The sequence below is a fragment of the Dipodomys merriami genome, unplaced genomic scaffold, assembly GCF_024711535.1.
Source record: "Dipodomys merriami isolate MVZ:Mamm:240054 unplaced genomic scaffold, mDipMer1.0.p SCAF_1, whole genome shotgun sequence".
Classification (NCBI taxonomy): Eukaryota; Metazoa; Chordata; class Mammalia; order Rodentia; family Heteromyidae; genus Dipodomys; species Dipodomys merriami.
The window spans coordinates 36323407-36350709 of record NW_027202270.1 but is presented as its reverse complement, the minus strand read 5'-3'; the positions used below and the strand labels follow the sequence as shown (position 1 = coordinate 36350709).

At 37.4% G+C, this 27303-nt stretch overlaps 2 long non-coding RNA genes across 3 annotated transcripts in view; both read left to right on the top strand.

Moving 5' to 3' along the window:
- Nucleotides 1-27303, top strand: part of LOC138833210 (uncharacterized) — a 126212-nt gene that overhangs the window by 63315 nt on the left and 35594 nt on the right. The gene's annotated exons all lie outside the window — the stretch shown is intronic.
- Nucleotides 547-16111, top strand: LOC138833259 (uncharacterized). 2 transcript variants are annotated; one of them, XR_011373855.1, is made up of 4 exons: nucleotides 547-714; nucleotides 5467-5516; nucleotides 6536-6590; nucleotides 15692-16111. It is a non-coding gene; the product is annotated as an uncharacterized lncRNA (long non-coding RNA). The 2 variants fall into 2 exon arrangements; XR_011373850.1 differs by lacking the exon at nucleotides 547-714 and adding an exon at nucleotides 3701-3785.

The following is a 27303-nucleotide window of genomic DNA, read 5'->3' as shown; positions in this document are numbered from 1 at the left end:
GCTGCAGAACAAATACTATGTTAAAATAATTAAATAAGTGCTAGGCAAGGGGTGAGAGAAAACACCATCTGGCAGCTCTCTGTGACTCATTTAGAGTAAGTTGGAAGATAATGAAGGCCATTTCATTCTGGTCATGGATGGGTCCTTCTGCTTGGCTGGTGTTACAGCCTTACTCCCAATAAATATAGTCCATGCATCCTTTGCGGCAGCTCAGCAAACACAGACTATATGAATAAAAATACAAGAATTCTCAACAAAAATCTTTGGGGAAATTTGCCACAATTCATTGTGTTTCTTTGTACCTCCAAGAATTTCAGAACAATCAACAATTTAATCAGAAAAACAAAGCATTTTTTTAAAGTTCTCTATACCTAGTCAGTCTTATACTATTTTCCTGGTGGAACTAGCTGTATGGAGCACTGCTCCTCAGAGTGAGGAGCACGATTTACTTCAAAAGCAGGGTGGTGGCTTGAGTGCACTGCTCTGTGTGACATCATAATAGTGCAAATTTAGTTCTAGCTACTTCTTACTGGTGAGGACGTTGACCATTCCCCAATCTTTGGTTTCTATCCAACAAATTGGTGTTGCCCATACATCTTGTAAGGAGAGAATGAAAATGGGTGAGAGCCCAGCAAAATGTTCTTTTAAAATTTTTGTCAGTCATGGGGCTTGAACTCTGGGCCTGGGCGCTATCCCTCAGCTCTTCAGCTCAAGGTGAGCACTCTACCATTTAAGCCACAGCACCACTTTCAGTTTTCTTACTCAGAAAAACTGAGTAAGAAAAAACTTATTGGAAATAAGAGTCTCCTTTCCTTCTCAGGCTGGCTTTGAACCATGATCTCAGCCTCCTGAGTAGGTAGGATTATAAGTGTGAGCCACCAACTAGTGCCCAGTAATATGTGAACTCCTGATACTTTTAAGAATAGCGTGTTTTTTTTTGGTCCTGTTGTGGGGCCTGAACTCTGGGCCTGGGCGCTGTCCCTCAGCTCTTCAGCTCAAGACTAGCGCTCTACCACTTGAGCCACAGCGCCACTTCTGGCTTTTTTCTTTTTTCTTATGTGGTGCTGAGGAATTGAACCCAGGGCCTCAGGCATGCAAGGCAAGCACTCTACCACTGAGCCACCTTCCCAGCCCAAGAATAACATTTTAACAAATAATTAAAGGACTGAGTTGGTGGCCAGATCCTAGCCACGTAAAAAATTAGTTTGAGCAAATCTACTAGAAAAAAATATGACAGCCATAAGGCCTCTAGTTTTTAATCTGTAAATGGGGGATAATAATATTCTTCCCCCCTAGATGCCAATGAGTCATGAAATGGTCTGAGTCAGTGAGTTCAGTGCCTGTATATAGCACACCTATCAGTTGACATTGTTACAATTTCAATACAAAAGTTAGTAGGAAACTGGGCACCATTGGTTTGCACCTGTAATCCTAGCCACTCAGAAGGATGAGATCTGAACATTTCAGTTTGAAGCCAGGTGGGGCAGGAAAGCTCCTAAGACACTTATATCCACTTGATTACTAAAAAGCCAGAGGAGGAGCTACAGGTCAAGTGATAGAGTACTAGCTTTGAGCAAAAAAACTCAAGGGCAGTGTGTAGGCCCTGAATTCAAACTCCAGAACTTGCATAAACATGCATACACACAATTAGTTAGTAGTCATTTCTTTGTTCATCTCAGTATTACTATGACAATTTTATGGTTTGCTAATGATTTTTGGGTTTTTTTGTTTGTTGGTTTTTTTTTTTTTTTGGGTCCGGTCATGGGGCCTGAACTTTGGGCCTGGGTGCTGTCCCTCAGCTCTTCAGCTCAAGGCTAGCACTCTACTACTTGAGCCACAGCGCTACTTCTGGCTTTTTTCTTTTTTCTTATGTGGTGCTGAGGAATTGAACCCAGGGCCTCAGGCATGCAAGGCAAGCGCTCTACCACTGAGCCAACTTCCCAGCCCTGGTTTGCTAATGATTTGGTGTTAGTTGTGAAGCTAGCATGGTGATCTCCACTAATGCATTCATCCCTTCTGGTACTCTGGAGACTACAGTGACAAAAGTATAAAAGAACATGCCCTTGAAAAAAAGATACTAGCAGAGTCATTCTAGAATGTGTGTGTGTTTATATGTGTGTGTGTGTGTGTGTGTGTGTGTGTGTGTGTGTGTGTGTGTGTATTACTGGTGCTTTGAACTCAGAGTATTGTGCTTAACTCTTATTCCTGAACCATATCTCCATCATAGATAGGCTCTTACCTCCTACCTTTGTGTACTTTTGGATGTAAGATGTAGACCTTTGTTAGGCTTTCCTGTAGCTAGGACAATAGTCCATGCCACTTCATCCAGATCTTTATTGAGAAGGGATTTCCTGGATGTTTTCCTGCAAAAACTGCCTCAAAATGAAATTCCAACGATCTCAGCCTCCCAAGAAGTTAGGATAACAAGCACCTGGGTAGGAGTAATTAAAGAAGTTAGAATAACAAGCACCTGGTAGCAGGAATTAAAAAGTTAACTAGAAAATGTATAGGAAATGATTATGTGAGCGTGAGGTTATAATCACCCTTCTGCAACAAACAACCATCTATGGACTTTGAAAAAATAACAATACTATTAGCCCTCAAGGAGGATTCAAGAGATGAATGCTTCCCACATTTGGCCCCCTACAAGAATTATCAGGAGCGATTGTGAAAAACAGGTCCACATCAGATAAACTAAATTATAATCTTGCTGGGGCAAAATGATTCTCCATAGTTAGTGGGTGCTTGGAATACTCAGTGAGGGCTACTGACTGACTACCTGATCAGTAATCATGAGGTCTCTCTCAGCTCTGAAAACTTGTCTGTATATGCCTTGTTACAAATACATATATTAAGAGCACATACAGTGAAAACAGATGTACTTCAGTATTTAGAGAGTGTAGCTGAATTTGATGCAAGCTATTAGCTATCACAAGTAAAAAGCAAGTTATCTTCTGAATCTTAACTGTCAACAATAAGCCTCTTTGTGAGAGATGAGATGTAGACACGACAATTAATTCCATGGGTATTGAACTCAGCTATTTCCCTCTTCAATTTTATTTATTTATTTATTTATTTTAGTCAGTTGTGGGGTCTGAACTCTGGGCCTGGGCGCTGTCCCTCAGCTCTTCAGCATTAGACTAGCACTCTATCACTTGAGTCTCAGCGCCACTTCTGGCTTTTTCTGCTTATGTGGTGCTGAGGAATTGAACCCAGGGCCTCATGCATGCAAGACAAGCACTCTACCACTCTGCCATCTTCCCAGCCCCTGTTTCTTTGTTTGATATGAAAATTTCTACCTGAAACTTGGATCTAATAGATACAAAAAATGTAATGCTATATTTTAAAACCACATGGTAGACTGTACCCTCTGCTTATGACCTACTAAAAAAGTAAGATGGTGTTTCCAGAAAGATATTTTCTTATCCATTAGTCACATAATAGACTAACAGCTTAGAGAGAAAATTTTATCATAGAAATATTCAATGAAAGACACCAATAATTTCCATTTAGGTCGTCATAAAGAGATGGAAGGAGTGCTCCATATGGCTTGGATTAGGGAAGTGAACATTGGTTATGGGGCTGCATGTGCAAGAGACATTAATTAGGACTGAGAGTACCTCAAGTACTTGACTTAGAAAACAAATTTGGTTAATAACATCATGCTTTGCAGATGCCCTTTCATTTTCTTTTGCCATGTTTTTGAAGAAAGCAGTTTTATCTGTGCAGAGCTAAGCACACTTGAGATATCACATGGATTTTTTGGTGCTTCACTCCATGATTGGGTAAGTTATTATGACCCTCATGTAGGTAAGGGGCCTCTCATAATGATATACGCCCAAGTAAGGGCAGCATTGTGTAAAGTTAGAATTTTATCCCAACTTTGTTCTGTTCAAGGCTTTGCCTATGAGTAAACATGTGCCCATTTGTTACAATATTCTAAGCCAGGGCTTCTCAGCTTCTAGAGATGTTCTCCTATACTGCATGTGCTTGAGTGGACAACACATATCCTGGCTTGAGATTATGTCAGCTCCTACTGCTTCCTTTGATCAGTGGCTGATAAAATCTCTCTTGAGAGTTTTAGGGCTGATCAAAGCCATGTGTCTGAGCTAAGTCTTTGGAGTCTGGTTTTTGGCATTATCAGACTGTTAGTACATTTTAGAACATGTGCACAAGCCTTGGTTACATGATTTTCTCTGGCAGATACTAGCTGGGACAGCTGACATGTGGGTTTTGTTGAAACCTCGAAAGCATACACTGCTTTATTTTCTTCACTAGGAGAGCTGAAATGTCTCTCTGGGGACAAATAAACATGTCCTGGGAAGTCCCTACTTGCTTAATTGCTAGTCTTGCATTTTAAAGTCCTTTCTGCCCTAAGTGAACTCATTTTAATAAAAGTAAAAATTGTCAGCTGTTTTATTGTTTCTCCGTCAAGAAGGAAAGATCAAATGAAAATTGAGGAAGGAATCAGTCATTTAGTAAGGCAGCCTTTGTGAAATGAAAATGTTTTCAGCTTTACTGTGAACAGCAAAACCAGAAAGTAGAATTAATCATTACCCAAGTCATCGATCAAACTTTAAAAAAAGATAATAACTCATTGATGTAAGACAGCTTTCAATTGATCATCTTTTTAGCTTCTAACTTCTAGATCCCTAAGTTACAATAAGAAATGTCATTGAAGTACTGTTGATTCTCAGACTGTGTCTACCCAAGTAGTCAATCATTTATTTTACAGACTCATTTCCTTCTTTGTTTTTCTTAATATATCCCTCCTAGTTCCAGAATGCATTTATGAGCACTGAAAAGTTCTTGTTGATTAATTTCAGACAATGAGAGTTAAAAACTTACATCTGTGGCTTTCAATATCACTATTAATGGAAAGACATTAAGGACACTTTCCTTCTAAGTTTCATTTGAACATGTATTTCTGAATAGCACATATATTATTAATGAAAATGAAGTGGAAGCTAAATAGCAAATTCACTCTGGAGGACAAGCTACTTGTTCTAGAGTTCAAGATAAAATGTCAGTAGCTTTTTAAAAATTATGTTGTAGACTATAAATTGATAGCAAGGTGGTCATGGTATCATAATTCAGCATGCTGTATGAGGGGCACTTCTTTCGACTCCACCTGATCTTCAGTTCCTCTAATGTGGTTGTAGATGTTTTTTTCACAGCCAAATTAGGTCCTGAATGATAAATTTGAGGGGTCAAGAAACTCATTTCCTTGACATATATGAAAACTTTAGTAAGCCCTGTGATGGCCAATGTTTCCTTCATTCAAATCATAATAGTCTGGAAGGCAGGAGGAGTACAGGAGACAAGTGTTTCGGTGCTACATTCACTTCACTGAGGGAATGTGGGCATAGCACTAGCTCCATCATACTCTCTTCCTCTGAAATAAAGAGAATGAGCTAGTTCTATAATTTATTTTCTAACTAATAACCAGTGATATTACTATCCTAGGAATCAGTGTAAGTCTGGAGACTTCAGCAGATGCATTATCACCTTAAAAGGTAATTTCTTAAAATTGTTTGTACTTAATACATATTGATAGAGGAGCAAAATATAGAGGATCTTTAGGTATCTAATATGGGTTCCATTTTTGAACCTCTGTATTTTAGGTATCTAAAATATTTAGGTATATGAATATTTAGGTATCTAAGATATTTTTATTCTTCCTCATATAATTTTATTGACAAACCTTTTATTCTATGTGCCTTCAATTTTACTTACTCTTGGAGGTTGGAATATTTGTATATTTATTGCACAAGACACGAAAATATAATTGGTTGAGAAGAATTGGCAAGGAATTGGCAAGAAATCTGTTCAAGCAATTTGCTAACATTAATATGCATTAATTCAATAAATAGTAAACTTGTTAATAAGCATAAAGCAACAATTAGCACGTGGAGCTTGCCACAAGATGCTTATGGTCTAGTGGGAATACTGAAAGGTGAATAGTTATAAAACTACATAATGCTGATGATGTTTGGAGAAAGGGCGTAATGCAAGATGAACACAAGCTAGAGGAACAAATCCAAAACAGGAAAATTATTGCAGACCTTCCAAGAGACATGGCAAAAAAGGTGAGGAGTAGAACTAGACAGAATATAAGATGGTGTTAACCAAGGTTGGCAGCACATGGAAGGGCCTAGAGATGAGATTCATGCATATTCAGGAAGTGATGGCAACTTAATTTGTGTGTGTGTGTGTGTGAGAGAGGGGAGGATACAGAGATAAGGGAAAGGGAAATCAAAGGGGGACAGGGGGCTGGAATAGTAGGAAACATAAATATTAAAAACTTAGAAAAATCACTGTCTAGAATGTCACACATGGTTTGCATTGGGGTAAACCACAGAGAAGCAGGTCAAGCAGACAATAAATGAGACCAGAGGGAATGTGGACATAAGTCAAAGTCCAGGCAATAGGAAAAGATAAATGATGATGGACATGAATATTAAGGAAATCAACAGGATTTGATAATTTATTCATTCACAAATACTTATTCAATTTCTGTTTCTGGTTATTACAGAATATTTACTACTGTAATCTACTATGTAATCTTGATGGAATATGCGAGCGCTCAGGTATGGCCCCGGCTGCGGTCTCTGCCGCGATCCTGCCGCTGCCGCCTCAGCGGCTGCTGGCAGGCGCTCAGATGTGTCTTCTTGCCTTGGTTCCCTCTCTTGTCTAACTCTCTGTCCTGCGATGGCACACTTGGTGTGATTCTCTGGCTTAGGAATGTTCACTGGAACTCCAAAACTGCTTTTTTTGCCAGAGCTTGTTCAGATTCCAGCTTCTCCTCCGCCATCTTCCCGGAACCATCTCTTGATGGAATATGTAAAAAATATTTGTAGGCACTGGACAGGAGCTCCATGATCAGGAGCCCCGTGATTGGGAACAATCCCTGCAATGGGGAAGATTGCTAGGGTAAGCTAAAGATTCACACAAGATTTCCCTCAAAGACAAATGTTTACATTTGATGTAAGAATTCTAGTAGAAACTACCAATTTCTTTTTCTTTTTTTGGGGTGGGGAGTGGGGGGTTCAGTCATGGGGCTTGAACTCTGGGCTTGAGCTCTGTCCCTCAGCTCTTCAGCTCAAGGCGAGCACTCTACCACTTGAGCCACAGCGCCAGTTCCGGTTTTCTGGTGGTTTACTGGAGATAAGAGGTTCACGGACTTTCCTGCCCAGGCTGGCTTTGAACCGCGATCCTCAGATCTCAGCCTCCTGAATAGCTAGGATTACAGGCATGAGCCACTGTTGGCTGGAAGACCACCAATTTTTCAAATGAATAATATACATATTAGAGTTTATGATTGCTATGTTTGCTGAGATTTGGGGCCATGGCAACCAAAGTGGGGAAATTGTAGAGAAAAATACATCTGAAATCAGAGAAGAAATTTCTCTCAGATCTTTGGTCAATTCCTGTTCTATCAAGCTCAGGATGATTTAAAGAAAGCTTCTTTAGAGAGGTTGAGAGGCAACCAGTCACTCAAGGGAAAGGTTGGAATGCAAGCCCAAACCCAGTGGAGGAATCTAGATCAAACCTCGGGGCATTTAATTGTATCCCCGAAGGACCACACTGTGGGAGCTAAGTGCAATGTTGGGAGTCAAAACAAAACTAGAATATATGATCCAACAAAAACAGACTACAATGTAATAAGATAAATCTTCAGTTATTTGATTGCTTTCCATAATAAAACATCTTCTCAAGAAGGTCCCTTAATGTACTGCTTTTTCAAGGTGTTATCCATAAAACTCAGATTCAGTACTAAATGTAGTAAGAAAAGGATCAAACAGCCAAGTGATAAAACAAAAGCAAACCTAGAGATAATACTAACAAGGAGTTCATGTTATAGTGCTAATAAGGTACTATTTCAGCTGTGACTAACTCAGAAAAAAATTTCTGATCTCGTTAACTTATCTTTTAGAGAGCAAAAACAGACAATATATAAGATGAGCAAGTAAAACATTTGACACATCAAATGATAAAAATATTCTGTGAACAAAAAGAAAGCAAGGACCATTATGGAGGTTGCTGAGGAAATCAGAAAAAGACTGAAGCTAAAAGAGAAGAAATTAAAAGATACTATCCATAGCTTGAGCTTGTGTTTTTACATTGCCTGAAAACAAGCAAAGTAAAAAGATCAGACTTATTTTGGGATGATGGTATTTGGAGGCTGCTTAAAGATGCCTTTGAGACTTTAATTGGAATTCACAGTAGGCAATTAGACATGTGAATATGGAGAGCAGAAGATATCTATTCTAGAGCTGTTACTTTGGAAGTAATCAACATGAGACTAAAAACTCTAACATAGGATGAGAGGAGAAAAAACTTAAAGTACTTCAGGATTCAACACAAAGACATAAAATACAGAAATATATCATTGAGCGATAAATAACTGACAAATAAGAAGTGCTTAAAAGCTACTTTGATGAAGAACACTAGCTTCTTTCTGAGACTCATAAATCAGCGAAAAGCAGGGAAAAACTTCTCATACCGGCCTTCATTTTGTCTTTGGTGTAAGCCATTTTCTCTATAGACACCTTGCAATTATCTTAAAATCCAGGCAAGGGGTGACTGATGGACAAAATCTTCCTAAGAAGGTATGTAAGATAATAGAGGCTTGTCTAGACAGAACTCCCACCAGGTAAAGATGACTTGTCTATCTTGATCAATGATGACAACTTTTCTAGAACCCTTTCCTAAAGCACGACTGAAACTGTACTTAGACCAGGACTATTCAATAATTATAAGTAATATAATATAATATTATAATAATATATAATAATCATGCTTATCTCTCCCTCCACCCCTAGTTCTCTGTCTAAAAAAAAAATCTAAAGTTCATGTCTATTCTGTGAAGATGGCAGAAGAGGTATTAACTTGCCTATGCCTGTACCATTGATTATATTTCCAGGAATAAAATGATACAAATTACAAATCTCAAGACATTTCTGAGAATTTATACCATACGACCCCAGTAAAAAACAAATTTTAAAAAAGTACATATTTCTGCAAATGAAAATGACTTGTGATACACAAAAAATTATAGCTATTTAATGTGTCAGAATTGAAAGAGTGAACTTGCTTCTGATAAGATTGGAAAATGGGAGAGATCGATGCAAGGGGTAATGCTGATCAAGACACAATATACTTATAAAATGATTTGCTGAATTGAAACCCATTTTGTACTTAAAGATGTTTTTTTTAAAAAACATAAATTGTTTTATCAGCAACATTTTGTTTTGAAAAGTGAAAGAAAAAATAATATCTACTCAAAATGTGTACCCTTTGTCAGAATCATCCACTGATAATAAGACACTTGTGTTTTCAGATTAAGGAATTTTTCTGAGCTTTGATGCTTCCTGATGATTCAGTTTGCTACTCATTTTGACATCTTTTATTATTATTATTATTATTATTATTATTATTATTATTATTATTGTGAAAAGATAATACAGAGGGATTACAATTACATGGGCAAGATAGTGAGTACATTTCTTGTCAAGCATTGTTGCCCCCTCCTTTGTTTCCCCACACCATCCTTTTCCCTCTCCATTCCCCCACTCCCACACCTCCCTATCACTATCCCCTCCCACCCTCCACCCCACCAAAGTTGTAAAATTCGTTTTTCAACATAACGTCTTGTACATCTCATTGTTGCAATGGGTCCACCTGTATCCCTATTTAAACAGTTTGTTTTTTCCCTTCCCCTCCACAAATTATATCAACATCAAATACAGTAAAAGCAGGGCTTATACCCTTGGGAAGGTACATACAAAGCAACAAAGAAATCATCTTATAAATATGTTGGAAACAATCACAAGAAAGAAAAAAAAACATTTGAATCCTTATCTTGGAGTTCATTTTGCCTAACATCAACTTGTCTGACAGTTTCTGTTTGTCTCAGACATATACTAGTTATTGCAAATAAGGGAAACCATGGGACCTATATTTCTTTGGGCCTGGCTTACTTCACTTAATATAATTTTTTTCAAGTCTTTTCATTTCCTAACAAATGGGGCAATGCCATTCTTTCTGATGGAGGCATAGTATTCCATTGTGTATATATACCACATTTTCTTGATCCATTCATCTACTGAGGGGCATCTGGGTTGGTTCCATACCTTAGCTATGGTAAATAATGCTGCTCATTTTGACATCTTTTGTACTTAAAGAATATCCAGGTATCTTAAGGTGATGTTAGGAAAATGAACCCTAAGATATGTATTCAAATTTTTTTCTTTCATGCAATTGTTTCTAACATATTTATAAGATTATTTCTTTGTTGCTTTGTATGTCCCTCCCCCACAGTATAACGCCTGCTTTCACTGTATTTGATGTTGATATAATTTGTGGAGGGGAAGGGGAAAAACAAGTCGTTTAAATAAGGATACAGTTGGACCCGTTGCAACAATGAGAAGTACAAGTTGTCATGTGGAAAACAAACTTTACAACTGTGGTGGTGGGGGGGGGGATTGGGTCGGGGGATGGGGGAGGCTGGGAAGGGATGGGAAGGGGAAACAAAGGAGGAGGCTACAATGCTTGATAAGAAATGTACTCATTATCTTGCCCATGTAATTGTAACCCCTCTGTACAGTATTTTCACAATAAAAAATAAATAAAAAATTTAAAAAGTGTACCTTTATTCATGAATGTATGAATAAAGATCATCAAGAAAAATAAGGTATTTCAACAAGTCATTTTAGAAGGACTAATGATTGTTTTATTACACTACTAATGCTCAAAGTGATCACATGGCACTATCTGCTCTTGATAAGCGTGGAAACAACCAAAGCACTTGGTAGGCATAGCGACAGGCAGTTCTTTGCGGGGGGGTTTCTAAAGATGAGGATGCGCTGTGCCCTGAAGATCCAGGGAGGAAGGTTCTTCTTAACAGGGCATGAAACAGGATATGGTTCTATATGATTAGCTGTTCCAGGAGTCTGGAGAAGTATCTTGAAATATAATATCCTCTAGAAGATGACATATTTGGTAACGTTCTTATTTATTCATTCATTTATTTATTTTTATTTATTTATATTTTGGGTCCAGTCATGGGGCCTGAACTCTGGGCCTGGGCACTGTCCCTCAGCTCTTCAGCTCAAAGCTAGCGCTCTACCACTTGAGCCACAACACCAGTTCCGGCTTTTTTCTTTTTCCTTTTGTAGTGCTAAGGAATTGAACCCAGGGCCTCATGCATGCAAGGCAAGTGCTGTACCACTGAGCCACCTTCCCAGCCCCTAAAGTTCATATTTTGTAATGAATACGATTTGTTATTTGAGTACTATTAGATGTCAGGCTTTCATTACAGTAGGTTCAAAGTAATTTATAAAAATGAGCAGGGTTTGTTTTTTTTTTTTTTTTGCTTTGTTTTTGCACAAAGTATCTAATATAGTGTTTGGGTTTGAGGTTCAAAGACTAGATTTCATATGGTTGGAGACAGGAGAGAAATAAATACCCTTTACTCTGCCACCCAGTAATTGTCCAGCATCTGAAACAGGACTGCTTCCAGCCTTAGTTGGTGTTCAATAATGGTCATATCTTCCTACAAATGAGGTTAAAAAAAAGTCACTGAAACCTTTACTGAAAAAAAGCTTTATGAGGGATGGCCTCTCTCCTCCACTTTCTTATCAAGGTCCTGAATGCTCTTGGTTCTTTGTTTCAAGCTAATAGACAGTTGGAAAACACTAAACACTAAAAAACCATGAGCTCAGGTATTGTCTATTTTTCCAAACCAAGATTAACTGTGGCTTGGGAAGTGGGGAGTCTTTATGCTGTCTCCCAGAAAGGTACTTTAGACAAGTTCACACATGCTACCAGATAATGGTGGTCCACACCTATAAATCTTAGCTACTCTTGTGTAACTACTTTAATAAAGATACATCCCTTGTTTCCTTAAAAAGTTCCTACTTTTATCTATTTAGGTGTCTTAGTCTTAGGTTGATTGCTTGGATAAACTTTTAACCCCTTTCAAACTAATGGCACAAGATTGTAAACCTAAATTCTGAGCAGTCAGAATGAGAGGCAGTAGTACTGTATTAAGTATAAAACCTGGATGGACTGCTTCCCAATGTTTGCTTACTTGGCTTCTTGTCAGTAGGATGCCATTTTGCAGAAGTAAGTACTTTGTCTTGCTGAATTCCTATCAGGCTATTGTCCTTTTATTCTTATAAGGCACCCTGATATTTTGAAGCATGTCTAACTTTACTGAAATGTAAAACAGGATTTTCATAGAGATCCACTAGGTCAGGGAAGAAAAGTTGTACCTTCTTGTGTTGGCATTGGTTATCATTAGGTTTGTAACTGTTGCCTTATCTAATCCCCTCTTGTTTCTTCAACTGTGAAATAAAAAAATGTGAGTTTGTTTTGCAAGTCCCAATGCATTAAAAATATCTTAATTTAGTAATATTCCCTTTGGATCTGTTTAGCAAGTCGCTAATCTTGCCATACTGTACTAGTCACCTGCCAGTCCGGCTACATGTGGAAACCAACTGCCGACATTGGGGGACTTAAGGGGAATTAAAACTGCAGTCCTCTGGGTTCAAGAAGGTGTTTCTTTTTCTTTGTAGATACATAGAGGAAAACTTCAAGGCAACAGAATTTCTCTTTGTTTACATTTGAATGTTAAAAAATCTTCTCCATACAGTTCTTTGAGAAGAAGGAAAGGAAGCCCCATCCTGAAATTGCTTACTGAATAAAAGGCCTCTCATTTGCATTGATTGCTTTGCCAGCAGCGGAATTTGGTTGTTCGCCAGTAACTTAATGTCTCGAGAAAGCTGTAGATCATTTTGCTGTCCAGCATTTAATAATACCATCTCATAGATCAAATTTAATCTTTCTGTTTTGTTGCCAGCTTTATTTGGGGGAGGGGGTGTACAGTACAAGCTCCAAATAATAAAACTTTAATGACCTGAACAACATTTTATATCTCATCTCCAAACCAACATATTTCCTATTTCTTTTATAGAAAATTCTATCATTGTTGTCTCCTCCTTTGTTTTTCCCCTTCCATTCCTTCCCTCCCACCTCCTGAGCTACCTCCAAAATGATCACAAACAAGGCCCTTCTAAAACTACCAATACAACTATATTCATCACTGCATTGTTTACCATAGCTAAGATATGAAACCAACCCAGATGTTCCCCAGTAGATGAATGGATCAAGAAAATGGATATAATGGAATTCTGTGCCTCCATCAGAAAGAATGATACCACCCCATTTGTTAGGAAATGGAGAGTCTTGGAAAAAATTATATTAAGTGAAGTAAGCCAGGCCCAAAGAAACATAGGTCTCATAGTTTCCCTTATCTGCAATAACTAGTATATATCTAGGACAAGCAGAAAAGGTCAAAAGCAATGTACATATTACCATATAAGATGATGCCAAACAAAATGCATCCTAAGATAGGGACATAAGAGGTTTTATCTTTGTTGCTGTTGTTTTTAATGTACTTATTATGCACTATGTGATTTTTTGGTTTCTTTTGTATGTTCTTCTCCCATGGTATAACCCCTGTTTTCACTGTATTTGATTCCATGGCCCTACATCTTGTATATACATTTTTCTAATTTGAGGAGGGGAAGGCAAATAACATGCTGAAATAATGATTTAAGTTGACCCATTGTAACAATGAGATGTACAAGACATTATGTTGAGGAGGAGTTGAAGAGGTGGGAGGGAAGGGATGGTATGGGAAAATCAAAGGAGGAGATAACAATACTTGATATGAAATGTACTCACTACCTTACTCATGTCACTATAACCCCTCTGTACAGTATCTTTACAATAAAAATATATATTAAAAAAATTTTAAAATTACAAAAAGCTATAAGACAGTGCCCAAGCCCTAGGATCTGCACCAAAAATATATAAATTTTGGGGAGGGAAAGTGGGAGAAAAATGAGGGAGGGGTAACAATGTTCAACAAGCAATATACTAATTACCTTATGTATGCAACTGTAAGCCCTCTGTACATCATCTTAACAATAAAATTAATTTTTTAAAAAGTAAAAAAAAGATGATGCTAATTGAAATGAACCCCAGGATAGTACACAAGAGGTTTTATCTTTGTTGCTTTTATTTTTCATGTGGTATGTTTCTTTTGTATGTTCTTCCCCCATGGTATACCCCTTGTTTTCACTGTATTTGAGTCCAGTGTTCTGCATCTTCTTTTTTTAAATTTTTTATTTTATTGTTAGGTACTGTACAGAGGGGTTACCATTACATGAGTAAGGCAATGAGTACATCACTTGTAGATCATTGTTACCCCTTCCCTCCCCCAACTCCCACACTCCTCTCTTCCCCCATTCCCCACCCTCCAAAGATGCAAAGTTCATTTCCAATATACTGTCCTGTGGGTATCCTGGTTGCAATGGGTCAATCTGCATCCTTGTTTCTGCATTTTGTTATTTCCCTTCCCCTCCCCAGACTAGACATATGTATATACCTTGTATATATGTATATATCTTGTATACACATATACACATCTAGTCTGGGGAGGGGAAGGGGAATAACAAAACATGGAAAAAAGGACACAGGAGGACCCATTGCAACAATGATATGTACAAGACATTATGCTGAAAATGAACTTTACAACTTGTGAGAGGAGAGTGAGGAGTTGTGAAGGAAGGGATGGTAGGGGAAAAACAAAGGAGGGGGCAACAATGCTCAATAGGAAAGGTTCTCATTACCTTACTCATATAATTGTAAACCCTCTGTACAGTATCTTTACAATGAGGGATCAGTACAGCTCTACCTTCCTTACTCTCATACTTCACACTTTGCACATACGTGGAGTTGAATGAGTTAAGAAAGTGCAGACACTCATGACCTGTCATTTTTTTTTTTTTTTTTTTGGTCCGGTTGTGGGGCCTGAACTCTGGGCCTGAGCACTGTCCCTCAGCTCTTCAGCTCAAGGCCAGTGCTCTACCACTTGAGCCACAGCGCCACTTCCGGCTTTTTTCTTTTTGCTTATGTGGTGCTGAGGAATCGAACCCAGGGCCTCAGGCATGCAAGGCAAGCGCTCTACCACTGAGCCAACTTCCCAGCCCCATGACCTGTCATTTTTATAAGATCAATTATAGGAACTATACAGTTTGTGATCTTTTAGCTTTAGCCCACAGGAAATAAAGTGTTTTGTTGCTTGATATGTGCCTATTCACTGCAGTGAGAACAACCCAAGATAGAACTAATAAAATGTGGTGAATGCCAAGTTTTAACTTCATCTAAAGAGAATCAAAATTAACTGGGCCAGCTTTAAGTATCATTGATTATACTTAAGTTTTTACTCCTTTATAAGGACACAGATATTTCTTTGTTAATCTACACTTTTTAAATCTTAGAATATTAAATTTTAGCAAAACATTTGATAATAAAGACAATACCTTTTTCCCCAAAGGAATTGTGTTCTATGAGTTTAACATCTTATTTTTTTTTCAGAATTGTGTTGTAAGTTTTAACTCATGGCTAATAAATTGGCAAAAGTAATGAGTTTATTACAGCTATCAGAACCACCCACATTTAACACAGATGTTCAGCAAAAGATTTAGAAAACATTCTGACGCTCTCATTAGCTGTGATAAATGAGCAGATTATTTATGGATGATAGTATACTGTTCAAGTTCATATTTTCTTTCATTCTTATAGAGGTCTAGTAAATATCAGCTTGCTTGTCCTTCAGGAAGTCCTTGAATACACAAGAAATATTGAAGCCAAATGTTTTGATAATTCTAAATCTCGAAGCAGCGATCTCATCAGAGAACATCAGAGCCAGCTCAGCCACACTCCAGCCTACCCAACAAGTCTCATCTCAGCTCCAGAAGTCTGCTTGTTTCTGATGAAGCCCATGGGATCTGTATAGATGAGAACAGTTTTCTCAGGGGATCTAATTTTATGGACTAATTGTGGTGGGCTATTTCTGGATCCCAAAAGTCTCAGTTTGTATACAAAACTCAGGGGATACACAGTGAATACAACTCAAAGGTACTACTATATTTAGAACAGATTGTTATAATGTAAATTTAATTCCCTGTATATGTACCTTCATTATACCTAACATACTTTCAGAAATGCAAAAGATGTAGTACCACTCAGAATTAAATAAACTACAGAGGCTATAGAGTATTACAATTACTAGCTAGATGCTCATATCTGTAATTCCAGCTACTCTAGAGGCTAAGATCAGAGGATTGGGGTTCAAAGCCAGTTTGGGGCAGACTAATCCCATAGACTCCTATCTCCAAATGAAGTCTTCTCTCTCAAATCACCAAAAAAGCCAGAAATAGAGCTCTGGCTCCAGAGGTAGAGTGCTAGCCTTGAGGACAAAAGCTCAAGACAGCCCCCAGGCACTAATTCAAGCCCAGGGTTGGCATAAAAATATACAGTTACCTTTGCTACCTGTAAAAACTCTGTATGGGGGTAGAGGACTCAAAGCAAAGCAAAAACACAAAGGACTTCTTATGAACTATAATGTTCACTTTGGAGATTATCTTACTAAGAAGAAAAGCATAAACTGTCTAGCTCTTGGTATTCAGAATGACCAAAAGAGAGATTTTACACATGAGAAAGACATATGGTCCATATGTTTCACAATGAACAATCCTAATTCCAGGTTCAGTTTGAGTTGCACTATAAGCAGTATAAGCTAAGTAAAGTTTATGATTAAGAACTAACTATGAAAATGTTACTAACACTGATTATGAATTACATAAGATTTGTGAGAATTGAATAAACTTAAAAAATCATAAAAATGTCCAGGTGAACATCCCAAAACATCAAGGTGCAGGTGAAGTGGTTGCAATAGAGTTGCAAATGCAACATGAATGCAGAAACCATTAAAAATATTAACTAGTAGTGATAATTATTTGTTAATAAGAACAAAGGTGAGTTAGTTGCATTCTATGGCATTTTGAGCAAAGATAACTAAGCCAGCACAAATGTCTGAAAGTACAGACTACGCTAGAATAGTTCCGTTTGGGGAGGGGTGCTATGATTTGAATGTTTTCCCCCTTTAAAGTCAGCTGAAATTTAATTACTCTTGAACAATATTCAGAGATGGAAAGTTTAAAGGGTGACTAGTACATAAAGGTCCTATTTTCTTGGATGAGATTGGGTTATTATGAAAGGATAAATTGGGAACCTTTTTTTTTTCTTTTCTGTTTTTCTTGTTTCTGCCTTGCCAAGGGATGGCTCAGCAGGGTCCAGGCCCCTTGACAAATTTCAGCCCCTTGATCCTGGTCTTCCCAGACTCTAGAACTATGAGCCAATAAATGTCTGTCTGTTATAAATTTCCAGTCTCACGTAGTCTGTTATAGCTAAAATAGACCAAGATGGGGAAAATAGTAACTTTAAGCAAATAGCTTTATTGTTGAAAGGATTCTATAATAAGATACTACTAAATGTTAAGAGAATGAACCAGCTTTCTGCCATGGGACTCGGGAAGGCAAGAGGTGGAAAAGGAAAGTGAAGGATGAATCATTAGTGACAGTGCAAAAGCTGAAGATGCTGGGAAGCTCCTGGGAACCTGAACCAAAACAATGATGTAAGAGAGAGATGCAGAATCAAAGGCAGAAAAGGATGGAACACAAAATGCTTGCTTGACGTCAGTGACAAGGAAAATCCTGACCAACATGATGTGGATTAAAGAGTTAGGCAATGCCATTCTTTCTGATGGAGGCATAGAATTCCATTGTGTATATATACCACATTTTCTTGATCCATTCATCTACTGAGGGGCATCTGGGTTGGTTCCATATCTTAGCTATGGTAAATAATGCTGCAATAAACATAGTTGTGCTGGTAGCTTTAGTGTGGTCTTGTTTGTAAACATTTGGGTAAATGCCCAAAAGTGGGATTGCTGGGTCATAGGGGAGTTCTATGTGAAGTCTTTTGAGGAACCTCCATACTGCTTTCCAAAGTGGTTGAACAAGTTTACATTCCCACCAACAATGAAGTAAGGTTCCTTTCTGTCCACATCCGCTCCAGCATCTGTTGTTGTTAGAGTTCTTGATTTTTGCCGTTCTAACTGGAGTGAGGTGATATCTCAATGTTGTTTTGATTTGCATTTCTTTTATGGCTAGGGATGCTTTCACTATATTTGATGTCAGTATAACTTGTGGAGGAGATGGGGAAAAACCAGTTGTTTAAGGATACAGGTGGACCTGTTGCAACAATGAGAAGTACAAGTTGTCATGTCCAAAACTAGCTTTACAACGTCGGTGCGGGGGGGGGGGGGGGGGGGGGGAGGGGGGAGGAGGGGAAGGAGAAGGATTGGGATTGGGGGGAGGGGGGAGGCTGGGAAGGGATGTGAAGGGTAAACAAAGGAGGAGGCTGCAATGCTTGGTAAGAAATGTACGCATTATCCTGCCCACGTAATTGTAACTCCTCTGTACAGTATGTTCACAAATAAAATAAAATAAAATTCACAAAAAAGAGTTAGGCAGTGAATCGCTCAGAATCAAGGTGGGGAATATTCAATGTGAACATTTGAAACAGAAGAAAATTCATACTGGATGCTTCTTACCCAAAGATGAACAATAGCAGGAAAGCACCACATGCCTGGAGCTGGAGGCCCATAAAAGATACAGAGTGATCAGAGACCAGCAACTGGACTACAGAAGAAGAGGCTCCCTGCTGGTAGCCCAGTTGGTGTTGGTAATACCATGCAAAGAAGACAATGAAGAGGAGACACACTATGCCCTCACTTTTCAGCCTTCCTCTGATCTTTCATTATTGCTTCCCATGTCCTCATGTCTAGAGGACAAAGGAGCCTGAGAAATCTGGTTCCTTGCAATGCAATTGAAGAAGGAGGGCTAGAGCAGATCTGACCATAAAAAAGTAGCTTTTATGGGCTGTCATATTTTACCTAATATAGAATTCAGTATTTCAAGGTTTTAAGGGATGCTTCGAAAGAAATTTTAGAAGAAAAACATAGACAAAATGTTAGGTTTTTTTCTCCTCTGTTACTGAAATCTGGGAAAATTGCATTTTTCAAATACTATTAAAAGTAGAGAGTCTAAGGGTCCTCTAAAAAAAGAACCATATGAGTTTTCAGCTTCCAGATTGGCTTTAGTCAATGAGGATATTAACCTAGCCATTCCCTTCCACCCTTCACCTTGTCAATGTTACTATGATGCGATTTAAAGCACTTATTTATATTGCAAAGCTGAGCATCTGTAAATAAAAGAATTGTTTTGTCCCTTAAAATAGAAAAGGTGAAAGTTTTCCATGACCTGAATGTAGGTTTTAAAAGATAAGTGTACTCCCTCCTCTTCTATAATCAGGACTGAATTATTTTGAATGTTGCAAATGATTTATGGTCTCTTGGCTGGAACACTAAAAAAAGACTGATATTTTTAGATGCTTTGCTTTTGGCTTTCTATGAATATCTTAGAAAATCACTTATTCCATCAGAGATTCTATTTACCAACATAGAAATAAAGAACAAAGTCCAAAGACAGAGAAAGGGGAACAGAGGAGCCGCAGACAGCCTCAAACAAACAAATCAGTGTTTTTTCTTATTTGTCCCAATTTCTCCATTGTAACACCATAGGATGGAGTCTCATATTCATAGGAGATTTAAAATAATGACAATAATTATAATAGAGAGCACACACTCATTTACTAGATAAAATTTAAATACATGTTTCACATGTATTGACTCATTTGATTCTCAAAACAAAACTGTAAGGGAGACACACTTACAAGCTGTTACCCAGGTAAAGTAAACCAAAGTTCAGTCACATACCTGCTATGTGGTAAGGTCAGCATTTGTTTCTTGCTACTTGTCCTCCGAGCCCATACTTTATAAATCATAAGGTAAGGTCAACTTTCTCAAATAATGTCAGGTCTGAAGATACAGTGATCTATTAACATGTTGCAAAGATTTCTCTAAAAGCAGAAGGGCTGATTTCAGGAAGAATTAGTTTAGGGAGGCCATTCCAAGGCTCTGTTTGGACAAATGTGCTTGAAGAACTACCAACAATGGAGGATGAAGGGATGTCTTGTGTCCATTGGGAGACCAAAGGAAATGATAGTGAAGTCCATGCAAGCTCATCAACTTGACTTGGCTTCCTCATTATTTTAGTGTGAGTTGAGATGTGTGTTATTTGATATATCACATCGTAGGGCAACTCTAAGAATTAAAGGAAATCATATTATTAAGGCATTTGTCACACACTAGGTGCCCTCACTAGGTAGTTGCTCTTGTTGTTACAATTGTTATTTTGTCATATGGGAGAGACATGCCTCTTATTTTGTTACCATAAGTTGTAGTTAATTACTGAACTCACTTTCTAAGTGTGCATGGTTATGTAGGTCTATAATATTAATGAGCCCTTCTCCAAAGTGTAGCTTTAAAATATTATTCAGTTTGAAATGCCCAGCCTTATTTAACAGAAAAATAAGTTAAGAATCAACTTTTTTCCGATCAACTCTTCCAGACCAATAGAAACTGAAATATCTATTAGAGCTTCTCAGCTCCCTTCTCATCTGATTTCCAAAGAGGTTCCAAGGGAATCTCCCTTTGATCTCCTTGTTAAGTCCTCGAATCATCAGTACCATGAAATGTTCCCCATATTTGTCCCATATACATGTCCCATATCATGAATGTTTTATTGTCTACTTACCTAGAAAAATCACTCCTCATTCATCCTATCAAAATCTTTCTTCTTTCTTAATTCAATTCACATGGATTTATACCACAAGTACTTCCTTCTTTATTCACATAAATGGGATCTTGTTGCCTGCCTTGTACTAGGTTTATCATCTTTCACTTTCCTCAACAAAGATATAGGAGCTAACTTTATACTTATTCAGACCTTGCATCAACCTTGCATGGTGCCTGTGCAGAGCAATTATTTAAAACTTATATGTAGGATTAAATGTAATGTACAGAAATTTCTAAATAATATAATTTCTACTACAGTCACCCACTCTCTAACCCCATTCTTCTTTTCAGATATATTTTATTTGGAGACTCTATTGACTAGTTTCAGATTAAACGTTGGGCTGCTCTTTAAAAAAAAACAACATTCAATGGAAAACATATTCCCATTTGTTTTGTTGTTAAATACAGGCAAGAGAAATTTAAATTTAAAACCAATCCACTAAAGCCTTTGGAATAGCTCTGTAATTGACTATGAAGCATGTGCATGGAAATTAAAGGTCTGTTTATGGAGCTGAGAACTTTACTACTACACAATGCTTGCTTTACCTAGCTGCTAAGGAAACAGACATAATTTGAGCAAATCAAAACTTTCTTCACTCATTTTTTTCCTCTGTAGGAGGCCCTGTTATTTCAGAAGTATTCCAAAACTCACAGCTCAGAACATGTATGCATGCACATAAACCTCATTGCACTTTTGGTTTCATTTCCAATGGATCGAAATTATGGAATTGACAAGCTGGATCTGAGGAAATAACTTCTGACTTCTCTCTCTTTATGATATGTCAAGAAGATGAATGTAAATACAAAGCAATCACAGTTTTAATCCATGGCTATCCAGTGTTCCCTTGTAGCCATCATTTGGCACTGGGGCTTGCTGGAAGTGATTGAGTATATGGTAAATAATGTAGTGAGAAGCAGTCCCTTGAGAAAAAGAGAATGAAATGCAGAGCTTCAACCTTTTCCATGTGTGTCTGCTCAGGTCTCTGTGACAATGTGGCAAGACTCCAGGCTTTAAGCACTTGGCCATTGCATTTGGATTTTAAGAGATTCCAAGCCATAAATTCTGGTTGCAATTAGAGCTGGCAAAAAGAAAAGTACCCTAGGAGTTATTAATATGTAAATCTAGTAATCTGGGAAATTAAATGATCTCAGGTTAGGGTTTCTGAATGTATTCAATCTAATTTTGACCAAAATGACATCACACACCAACAGTTCTGCATAAATTGACAGCAAATTGCAGCATGATTTTTTTAGAGTTAGTACAGAAAAACCATGCATATGAAAAGCATAAGTCAAGAACACATGTGGGTCACAACATATCATACCAATGATTCACGTTGTGTGAATATTCATTCTCCAAATAGCCATTGTCATAGAATATGGTAAATAGAAAATTGAATCATAAAGAAATTTATGTTCTTTTTTGTACCTTTTTATTGTAAAAATGCTGTACAGAATGATTTCAGTTAAATGAGTAAGGTAATGAGTACAATTCCTATTGAGCATTGTTGCCTCCTCCTTTGTTTTCCCCCTACAATCCTTTCCCTCCCACCTCCACAACTACCCTCACCAACCTCCCCCACCTCAAGTTGTAAAGTTCATTTTCAACATAGTGTCTTGTACATCTCATTGTTACAGTGGGTCAATCTGTATCCTTATTTAGGCAGGTTGATCCATTGTAACAATGATATATACAAGACACTGTGTTGAAGTTTATGATCTTATCAGTGGGGCTCAACAGTTCCTCTACAAATGTTTTCGTCTCTCTGTTGAACTCAGAATGTTTTATCTCAACACTTGCACAAGCAGCAATAACTGATTTTTTCTTATCTTTGTCAATAGTCATGCCATTTAAAAGAATAGTGTTGATAGGTGGAAATGTTTCTTGGAATTACTCAACAGTCAGTGCCATAGCAGATGCAGCTGCAGTCAGTCATAAAAAGGGATACATGGCCAATCACTTTGAAATATGGTTGAGAAATGGAACTGCTATTAGTCTGCTTACAAGCACTTAAAATAATCTCAAGTAACCTGAAATGATTGATTTGTTTTGCAAATAGTTCCTTTCTCTGACTAAAACAAAGGTTGGTATAGTGAGCAGGCAGCATTCATCATTTAATACCTTGTTCCTACCACAAATGCTGAGGCACAGCCCACATTTTTTAATGCTGAGGTACAGTTACATGACAGTCACATGATTTATGGATATATATAGTTTTCTCAAGTATCATTTTCATGGGTTACCTTATTGTTCTATGAACATGCAACATTCATGAATGTAATTGTTTTTGTAGCTATTTATATTTAAAACATGTTGCAGTACTTTTTCTGTGTAAAGGTGTCTCTTACTATTTAAAGGTTCCAAGATGAAGCTTAGTTTGAATGCTCAAGGATTTGATGAGCAAGTTCATGTGAGTTAGTTTATTCTGGGAATTAAGATTGGCCTTTGAATAAAAATGTGCTTGACTCTTAGTTTCCTTACTGATACATTAGTCAAATAAGAATATAAATTAATTTTGGCAACTTAATTCCTTCTGGGATGTAAAATTAGTAATAACTACCATCCATCCATCCATTCTTTCCTTTCTTCAATGCTTAGTGAGTGCCTCTTATATGTTAGTTTCTTTATTATATTTTAGTGATAAAAAGAAAGATTATTCTCTATAGTTCAGGTTTCATCCATAAGGAGATATATGTTGTAGAAAGAAAGAGGGAGAGAGAAAAAAGGAAAGAAAGGAAAGTAGGAAGAAACTAAAAGAAAGAAATTATGGCAATATTGTGAAGGAAATCATACTTGGGATAGTATCATTTCAGGAACTTGAAAAAAAAAGTTGAATATACCCCTTTCCTTTGGGAAGATACAAAAGAGAAGAATATTTAATTTGATTCAAATGCGAAGAAGAGAATTAACAAGTGTTGAATTGTGAAAGGGCTGGGCTTATCTAATGAATTAGAAACAGCAGCATTGTGTCACACATAATATGGGGCAGGAATGAAGGAAAGCATTCCTTTGTTATGGATGTTGATCTATCGCACATTGGATTTCACACTACTTTCATACTGATTCATTCTTTTAAAAATGCCTGTGAATTGTTCAAAACATTATTATTTTTCCCTTTAAAAATGAGATGGGCGCATGCTTGTGTGTGTGTGTGTGTGTGTGTGTGTGTGTGTGTGTGTGTGTGCGTGTGTGTGAATGCTCAATAATTCCAAAATTTCAGGTGTTGAAGAAGACTCAGTAATGTTTCTTTTCAGTGTCTTCCTTGGAACATGTCTTAGGTTATGGACTGGCCATATCACCTTTATTTTTAACATGAGAATCTGACCTGTAAATATTGATGATTGAGTCTATGATTTTAGTGTCTAATCCTCATCACACTCTTAATTGAATACCTCTTATACCCATTCTGGAATGTTCAGGTATTAAATCTTCTTCCTCACATTAATGCTCATGAAAATTCTGTAGGATGTGTGATTTGATCTAAGTCATACAGTACAAATAGAAAGTGAGTGGTTTTGAGGCAATGGAAAATTTATGAATCAGATATCTAGGCAAGGGACCTCTGGGTAGGAAGAATGGAGAATGGAGGAAATTCCATAGACTCAAGAAAAATCATGGTTCCCTTCTTTCATTTGGGATTTTTTTTTTCAGCAGAGAGTTTACAGCAGGCACAAAGCTGGGCACTGGTGGCTCATGACTGTAATCCTAGCTACTCAGAGGCTGTGATCTAAGAATAGTAGTACAAAGCCATTCCTGCAAAAACAAAAAACAGAAAAAGACCATGAGACTCTTATTCCCAATTTAACCAGCAAAAAGTTAGAAGTAGAGGTATGGCTCAAGTGATAAAAGACCAGCCTCAAGTGAAAAGCCAAGGGAGTATATAAGGCTCTGAGTCAACTCCCACTACTAGAACCAGAAGAACAGGGAAAAGGACGAGGAGAGAAGGAGGAGGAACAGGAAGAGTAGAAGGAGGAGGAGGAAAGAAAAATAAGATGTCATAACATAGAAATGTCAAAGCTAGAATTGTTCTCCAGGAAAGTGAGCTATGGATGAGACTCCAGGAAAATAAAAGACTGAGGATAAGAAATGCAACTAGCTAATATTGAAAGAGTGAACACATATTGAGAAAGCTTGGAGTTGTGGCTGCAGTATCAAAAACCAATAGAAAGGAGCGACTTGAGTGATGGATTCCAGAAGTAGAATGAATTGACAAGCAAAGGCTTGGGAGCAGGGCTGGTGTCTGAACGGATTCCAAGCTTTTGAACTAAAGTGATGCTAGCAAGTTCCATTAATAGGAAGTGCGAGAAGGAAGAAGAAGATAATGTTTCAGGAGACTATGATGAGTTAATTAGCTACACATATGTAATGCAAGTAGAGATAACAGACTGCTTATACAATTAGACATGAGGGTCACAGGAAATAAAGCCTTTGCCAATTATCTGGCATCTGTGTCCACTTCTTTGGTTTTGACTGTAATTGACCAAAATGAAAGGTAAAACCTCTTCTTCCAAGATTATTTGAACTAAGTCTAATATTTTCCTAATCAGACTATACACCGCCCTGATTGAGATAAGTTCTTCTCATACTAATAATAGGTTTGTTCACCTAGGTCTTTAAGTTGGCAGCCTGCAAGAAATTTCCAGCAAATAATGGATCTTTATTTCTCTTTACTGCTGTATGACAGCTGGAAGAGGTTACTGGTTTTGAACCCAGATACCTTCTGTCTCTCTCTTTGTAAACTCCTATAATTAATCTTTTCCAGACTGACAATAATTCCTCTGTCTTCATTTCACAGACAATCTCATGGCATTGTAACACTTCAGATAACTCATTACTAGGTTAGAAAGGAGTGGTGATACTCCTTCGGGCATCTCCAGTTTCACCGTGTTCTGTCAGGTCAACGATCTTAGCACAGCTAAGCAGGGACAGATGGCGCCCATCCCCTTGGTGACAGCACCATCCAGCAATGTCAAAGGCATTTACATCCTTGAGAGAGAGAGATGCTTTATGACTAAAAGTTTCCCACCACGTGTGTGCTCCAGGAGGCAGAAATGAAACTCCAAAAACAATTCCTTTCCAATTACCTTAAAACTTTAATTACACGAATCATTTACAAATCAACTCAGTTACTTTGTTCTATTACCAACTCTCCAAGGACCCTTTCTGAAAGGACATTAGTATGCTTGACTTGAAGGTCTCCATACTAGTGATCATGTAAAATTCAAATGATGGACTCATGTGTTAAGGTGAAGGATGAGTATTTAAAGCACTAAACTAAACTAAAATTTAAAGAGCAAAGCAAACTGTTCAGAAAATGGTTGTTAATTTAAACTACATAAACAAAATCCTTTGTTTCTTTAACTATTTTTAAGCTTTAAGTCCTAAAATGGACTTTATCTTTTTGGTGGCCTTAAATTTTCAGCTTCAATAACCTAAAATATATGTAGTAAAAGGATTTTAAACCTTTCCCATTCTCTCCATTTCCTTTTCTACCTGGAAGACAGCTAGTATTTATTTATTTATTTATTTATTTATTTATTTATTTATTTATTTATTTATTTATTTATTTATTTATTTATTTATATCAGTCATTGGGCTTGAATTCTGGGCCTGGGTGCTGTCCCTGAGCATTTCAGGGCAAGGCTAGCTCTCTACCAGTTGAGCCACAGTGCCACTTCCGGTTTTCTGGTGGTTAATTGGAGATGAGACTCTCCCAGACTGGTTTTGAACTGTGTTCCTCAGATCTCAGCTTCCTGAGTAACTAGGATTACAGGCATGAGCCACCGGCTCCTGGGTCTAGTTTTAATTTTTAAAACTGCAATGGTAAACTTTTGAAACATGTGTTGGCATGAATCTCAGTAATTATTCAGGCACTGATAACTATATAATCTTTGCCCACTGACTTTTTTTTTTCTGAATCTTAGATTCCTCATGCATAAGACAAAGTCTTTTAACTAATATCCCTTTGGTCTCTGAACTTCCAATGCATGTTTTGCTCAGATAAAAATAGAAAATAGATAGGGGAAAAACAAAGGAGGAGGCAACAATGCTTGATAAGAAATGTACTCATTACCTTGCTCATGTAATTGTAACCCCTCTGTATGGTATTTTCACAATAAAAAATTTATTAAAAATAGAAAATAGATAAAATGGTGGAAAATGAAGTTTGATGAGCTAGGATTCCTTCTTTATTAAAGCTATACTAAGATATAACTTTTAAAACATGCTTTACCTTTAACTTTACTGACTTTGCCTATTTTTTGGAAGTGCTGGAACTGGAAGCATAATTTAGTATTTCAAGCATTATTTTTGCCTCTGGGCACTTGGGTCACCAAAATGATCACACCTAAAAGCATGTTTTTCAGTATTCATGAACTATACTATATTAAAGGAAACAGATGTGTGTTACATGGTCTTTTCTTTGGGTTCATCATCACAACAATATTTAAAATATTAAGTGAAATAAGCCAGGCCCAAAGAATCATAGGTCCCATGGTTTCCCTTATTTTCAATAACTAGTCTATATCTGGGACAAGCAGAAAAGGTCAGATAAGATGATGTTAAGCAAAATGAACGCCAATATAGGGACGCAAGTGGTTTTTTCTTACTTGCTATTATTTCTAAC